Source organism: Lipotes vexillifer, unplaced genomic scaffold (genome assembly GCF_000442215.2).
Source record: "Lipotes vexillifer unplaced genomic scaffold, Lipotes_vexillifer_v1.1 scaffold1571, whole genome shotgun sequence".
NCBI classification, from domain to species: domain Eukaryota; kingdom Metazoa; phylum Chordata; class Mammalia; order Artiodactyla; family Lipotidae; genus Lipotes; species Lipotes vexillifer.
This window is the reverse complement of record NW_006772104.1, coordinates 714,707-721,406: the sequence shown is the minus strand read 5'-3', so window position 1 is coordinate 721,406 and position 6,700 is coordinate 714,707. Positions and strand designations below refer to the sequence as shown.

At 38.5% G+C, this 6,700-nt stretch overlaps 1 protein-coding gene across 1 annotated transcript in view; it reads right to left on the bottom strand.

The window, feature by feature from the left end:
• TAFA1 (TAFA chemokine like family member 1) overlaps positions 1-6,700 on the bottom strand; it is a 484,417-nt gene that overhangs the window by 244,239 nt on the left and 233,478 nt on the right. The gene's annotated exons all lie outside the window — the stretch shown is intronic.

Below are 6,700 nucleotides of genomic sequence, written 5' to 3'. Positions count from 1 at the left end.
ACAGAGACACTCTTTCAAACTGGCTGTGAAGTGATGCTTTTCCATTAGTATGATCTTCCTCAGGTCTGGAGATGAGCTCAGTTAGTTCAAGCTTCACATCGCATCTTTGTCCTAGAAAGTTCCTCTCCCTAGAGGGACATATCAAAACATCTTTCAGAGACTTCAGAATTCATAGAAATTCCCACTGGGAATGTAAAGTGTGACGTGGCCAAAAGGTCAATTGGCTGGTCTTGAGAGGACACTGGGGGGCGGGGTATGCATAATCATCTTTAATTAAGGGATGGGTTGCCCTTGATGCTGGGGAGTCATTTTCACATGAAAGCACCTCTCAAATTAGGTTGATGTTGAAAGCAGCAGGGCCAGGGCCCCTTTGGAATACACAGTGAGAACGGTGTGGTTAGATTTCCTAGCAAGAAATGATTAACACAAAGAAAATGAAATCAACACATGTTAATAATGGCAGAGGAAAATTCAATAGAGATCTAAGTGATCAGAGCCTCAGAAAGGGCTTTTGATCAGATCCTTTGAAAAAGAGGTTCCAAGTTCAACAGAACCATGAGGAGATGAAAATCAAAATTGGGATGATAGAAATTATCTTAAATTGAACACGTCTCTTGCATTGCCAGCTAAACAGCATGTGAGTTCCTAACTTCAATATTGAATAAAGAATGCCCCAATTTTTGTGTACATTTTCATATAAATACGTTAATTTTATATGGAGAGACATATGCTATTATATCAGATTTTAATAATTATCAACAAACTCTTAATGTCTTTTTCTTCCAGCTTTATTGAGGTATAGTTGACAAATAAAATGGTGAGATATTTAAAATGTACAACATGATTTATGTATAAATTTTGAAAGGATTCCCTCATCAAGTTAACACATCCATCACCATACATATTTATCTCTTTTTGTGTGCGTGAGAACACTTAAGTTCTACTCTCTTAGCAAATTTCAAGTATGCAATACAGTGTTATCAACTATAGTCCCCATGTTATACAGTAGATCCTCAGACCTTATTGATAAACTGCAGATTCTGACTCAGCGACTGTGGAGTGGGGCTGGAGTTTCTTAATTTTCAGAAAGCTCCCAGGTGCTGCTGGCGGACTGTGGACTGCTTTTGGAATGGAAAGACGCTAGGATATCTTTGGTAATACCTTCAGCAAAACATGCCCTAAATGATGGTGGATATGAAGGCTTCCAATGTCAGGCATAAATCTGTATAGTTTTATGTGACTTTGAAACCACACCATCAGCAGCTGGTTTTTCTTGTGCCCTGGCATTCACTTTACCCGAAATTTTGATTTAACAATTTTGTTTGAAAACGTGGATTCACCATGACAACCACTCAAACAGAATGACTAAAGTCACATCACAGTTTATTATTCTGAAAACAAAGTACTTTAGACAAAATACTCTAGAGTAAATAGAAAGTTGATTACACATTTTTTTCAAAGAGAGAAAGTAGAGCATACTTGTAATATTCAAAAGAGTTGATGACATGCCACATAGGATCCCTGATTAATCGAAAGCAACACCAACTTAAATCACGGCAGCCATAAACAGCTAGTGTATACTAACCAATGGTCACCCCTAACCCAATTCAGCTATTTAAAAAAAATTTTTTTGAATAGTTTTAGATTTACAGAAAATTCTGAAGTTACTACAGAGAGCTCTTGTAGTAGCTCTCTACTTAAGTAGCTCCTTTGCTCGGTTTGCCATAATATTAATGTCCTATATAACACAATACATTTATCAGAACTAAGAAATTAACATTGGTACTTTACTGTAACTCAACTACAGACTTTATCTGAATTGCACCCGTTTTCTCACTTTTGCCCTTTTCCTTTTCCAGGATCACACATAGTATGTATTACCTATGTCTCCTTGGTCTCCTCTGGTCTCTGTTTCCCTGTCTTTCCTTGTTTTTCATGATTTTGAGAGTTTGGAAGAGGTATTTGATAGAATGTCACTCAAGTTGGTATTTTCTGATATTTCCTCATGATTAAGCTGGGGTTATGAGTTTGGGGGAAGTATACCAAGCAAGTGAAGTGCCTTTCTTATCACACCAGCATCAGGGGGTGCATGATATCACCCCCTTATTAAACTTCATCACTTGGTTAAGGCAGTGTCTTCCCAGTTTACTCACTGTAAAGTTACCATTTTTTTCCTTTCCATACTCTATTCTTTGGAAGCACGTCACTAAGCTCAGCCCGTAGTCCAGGGGTAAGGCAGCCACTTTTTAGAGGGATCTAACAGTCCTTTCTAGGCCCACCGTCTGAAGATATATTCTCATTTGTAAAATGGGGATTCTCATGGTAATGAACTCAAAAGGTGACTGTACGGATGAAATAAAATCATGCATTGTGTGCTTAGCCTGGTGCTTGGCACACAGGAAGGGTTCATTTGTCCATGCATCCACTGACTCAACACCTACTCATTAAGTACGAACCATGTCTGAGGTGTTATCCTGGGAGTCAAGATACAGGGTTTAAAAAAGACACAGTCCCTGCCCTTTTGGAGTTAACTGTCTACTGGAACAAACACACAGAAAAACAGAGCACTACACATCGGAATAAGTTATACAAAGGAAAAGGTCAGTATGCTATGTCAGAAAATTAGCATTATGATGGGGGAGGCTAGGCTCCAAAGAAGTGCTTGCTAGGAAAGTGATGTTTAGTTGAGGTCTGAAGGATGAGCAGGAGAGAAGTGGCATTGGAAGATGTCCACATAGAAGAACAGCATGTGCACACGTGCTGAGGCTGGAAACACTTCAAGGGCCAGGGAGAAGGGCGGCAGAGTCAGAGCAATTCTGAGTGAGGGGAGACGAGGCGGGAGGTGAAGCTAGAGAGGGAGAAGCTTGATGCTTTCGATCTATCCAAAGTCCAACCAATGCATGAGGCTAGGCGTGGGAATGACATGAGGTGGCGGAAAATCATAAGAAATCACACTGGCTGCAGCGTGAGGAACAGGGTGGAGGAGGAGATGTGACTATTGTGGCTCCAAGATTCAAGGGAGAGGTGGCGGCAGCAGAGAGAGGGGGGAGGTGGACGTACCGGTCAATAAACATAAAAATACACCAAATCTCCCCCAATCTTCTTTTCCCACATCACTTAGCTTGATTAACCCTCTGGGCTTATAACTCTATGGTTGAATTTGCTGTCCTCCTGTCCCACAGTTTCCAAATAACATTCTTCACAAAGCCAAGGCCATCCCCATTAAACTAGATACAAGACTATGTCCATTAAACAATTCAACAAGAATTTTACAAACAGGATGCTCTCCATGACATCCTTACCTCTTAGACACCTGAGACTTTTAACAAACAGTGCTGCTAATCATCTCAACAGAGAAATTATTCTCTCCAAGAGACAGTAACAGCACATAAATAATACCACAGGTCAAGCAATATTTTAATTTGACTTTATACTGCAATGCAAGGAGATAGAAGGAGATAGTTACAATTATCATCCCCGCTTTACAGATGTGCTGAGGTACACACATCATAAGAAACTTAATGTCTTGATCTCACAGCCAGTCTATTTGCTCTGAACCAGTATGACATATCTCAACGCTAGCAGAGCTTTAGTTTGAGAGAACCCTGACATTTCCCTGTGGCTAAAGGAAGACAATTTGAGGTGCGAAAGTATATTTAGAAAATGTGGAAACTGTTTAGTAACCGGGCACTAGGACCTCCTGCCAGAAGTCATCCCCAGACCAAGTAAGAATAAAAATTATTTTATTCTACTGCACACCTGAAAGGATTGTTGTAATATCCCAACTTAAAGATAGTAGGAGTAGCCATCTGTCCTAAGGTTAAAATGTAATATTTGGAAAATGTTTTAAAGCAATTTTCTGGCTTTGATAAATAGTATGTATTGTAGTAGAGCTAGTGTTCTGAAAGAGAGCCATATTAGTAAATAGAGTCATCTGCTTTTAAAAATATGTTTGGTAAAACTGAAATCTCTGTATTTTACAGATTTAACTGCCTTTGTCAGCCCGGGAAAATGGACTAGTCTTTCAATTCCTATCAGCCTACCTGCAACCATTTCCTGTGCAGACACATTAGACAAATGCAAATCCCATGAAGCTCGGGGCCCCTTAAATAAGTCACTATCCCTCACAAAACAAACAGGCAGACAAACAAACTATAAAAATCACTAGCATGGGCTTTACTTTTCTGTAGTGATTTCCTGTACTGTGGCCATTGATCCTAGTAACCTCTAAATGGACCTCTAGACAGTATTTAGCTCACAATACCAGAAGTAAAGTGGGATATATAGGTTCCTTCCCAACAGGTATCACATTTAAGAAATAACAGTGGTGACTGCTGATTACACTACAAGACCTTAAACAAAGTCTTCAATTCACAATTATTCCTTGGTACACTGAAGAGTGGGACAATGTCCTTAATTATCTAGATTTCATGATTACTTTCAATCAGAACCAAAGCAATAAATGTAAATGGATTACATTTCTCTAAACTGGACACAAACCAGATTTTTAAAATGTAGGTTTTACTAGAGAATGGACTTGAGGACACGGAGCGGGGAAGGGTAAGCTGGGACAAAGTGAGAGAGTGGCATGGACATACATACACTACCAAATGTAAAATAGACAGCTAGTGGGAAACAGTCACATAGCACAGAGAGATTAGCTTGGTGCTTTGTGACCACCTAGAGGGGTGGGATAGGGAGGGTGGGAGGGAGGGAGACACAAGAGGAAAGAGATATGGGGATATATGTATATGTATAACTGACTCACTTTGTTATAAAGCAGAAACTAACACACCATTGTAAAGCAATTATACTCCAATAAAGATTAAAAAATATATATATAGGTATGTATGACAAATCTAATAAAAGAAAAAGACTAATATTTAATAGACAATTATTTGAGAAGTAAGGGGTTCTCTTTATTCCTTCTCTACCCAGTCAACTTCTCAGATTGGATCATTCTACTTTAATCTAATAGTTTAGGGTTGTAGATGGCTGAAACGTGAATGAATATTCTTCATCTGTTTCACTAGCACTTACTGATTTATTCCTTCCTTTTTTGGCAAAATGACCTCTCTTTGGAGGGGTTATTATTTCCTATTGTAAAATCAAGTATCTTTTGAGTGACAAGTAATTCATTACAAAATTCATTTTCTCCCCACCTTTTCAAAGGGGCCAAGTGACTGTCACTTCCAGAGCTAGCTTTAGCCAGAATATCAAATTACCTTTTCTATTTATTGTGCTATATAAGCTGGAACTGTGGGTTTGGCTTGCTGCCAGCAGGATTAATTGGGCATTCTCTAATTAATCAAACAATCTCATTACTCCTTCTCCTTGCATGAGACCATGACCCTTGATAAAATAGAGTCAGACATGAACATTCTAGAAAGGCCACTTTCAGAAAACTGGGACTTAATTGTGGTAGACCCACTGCTAAAACCTAAGGTTATTTGTAATATTCTTATATAGTCCTCCACAGAGGTAATAACTATCTATCACAGGATTTTTTTGGTTCCCATATGGATAGATTCCAGCAGTAGTATTTAGAAAGTGGCCTCAGTAATTATAGCCTCACTCCCCACCTTGATGGCATATGGAAAAGCGTTTATTTCAAGAGATTTATGCAAATGATGGCATGTATCTTCCTTCTAGGTTTAAGTAATTCTTCTGAGCTCTGACTGAATTTTAAGCAAGCATTCACTGACATTAGTGAAAAAGCATACTTCAAACTTTCCATCCTCACTAACAAACATCTTACTTGATTCAATCTTGATGTAATTGATTTTCACACTTTCTCAGTAACTAATTTCAGCATCTCCATTGCATAACCTATTGCATGTTGACTTCTCATCTTTTGTCTTTTATCCATGTTGAAGACCAAGGCCTGATATGAACCATACTGATCTCTCAACTTATATATATATATATATATATATATATATATACAGTTTCCAGTATGACTTTTAGAACTCCAAAGAAACTTATCTCCTGATCATTTTTACAGATTTGCCCGTTAGGTTTGTAGCTTTTATAAGGTAGAAAGGAACTAAATCGTAACACAGTTGCCATATGATAATGGCCTTCAATTTGGAAGCAGTGTCACACAGTAAAGACCTTCAATCCACATCAACCTACATCAGAAAGGGTGAAAAACTGTTTCAACCCTGTAACTGTGTTATTTATAACTGCCTATTACACTATTCCATTGATTAGACAAAAACCTGACCTTCTAACTTAGTTTTGTTGGCTAAGAAAAATGTCATGATAAAAATTCCCCTCATGAGAGTTCAGAAAATAAATTTTGTACTCTATAGAATTGGTGCCAACGATCTGTCAGCAAGCTGAAACATGACCCAATCATCACCTGTCATGCATCTCCATTAGGATGCTCCAATCTGGTTAGAGAGATAAAACATCAGCACAAGACAGTTAAATGCCAATGCAAAGGAGTAGATGAGTATACAACGGGTAGCACACAAAATCAAAGTTGGAGGAACAGAGAACAGTGAGAAATGATGAACAACTAGAGTGGTTGGGGAAGGCTTCATAAAAGGGAGAGATCTGAAGAAGATTTTAAGAGATGGATAGAATTCAGTAATCATAGAAGACTGGATAAGCCATTTGGGATGGAGAATTAAGGTACACAAGGGTAGGGAGATGGGATTGCAAAAGGTATGTTCAATTGTTCAAGTACACCAGT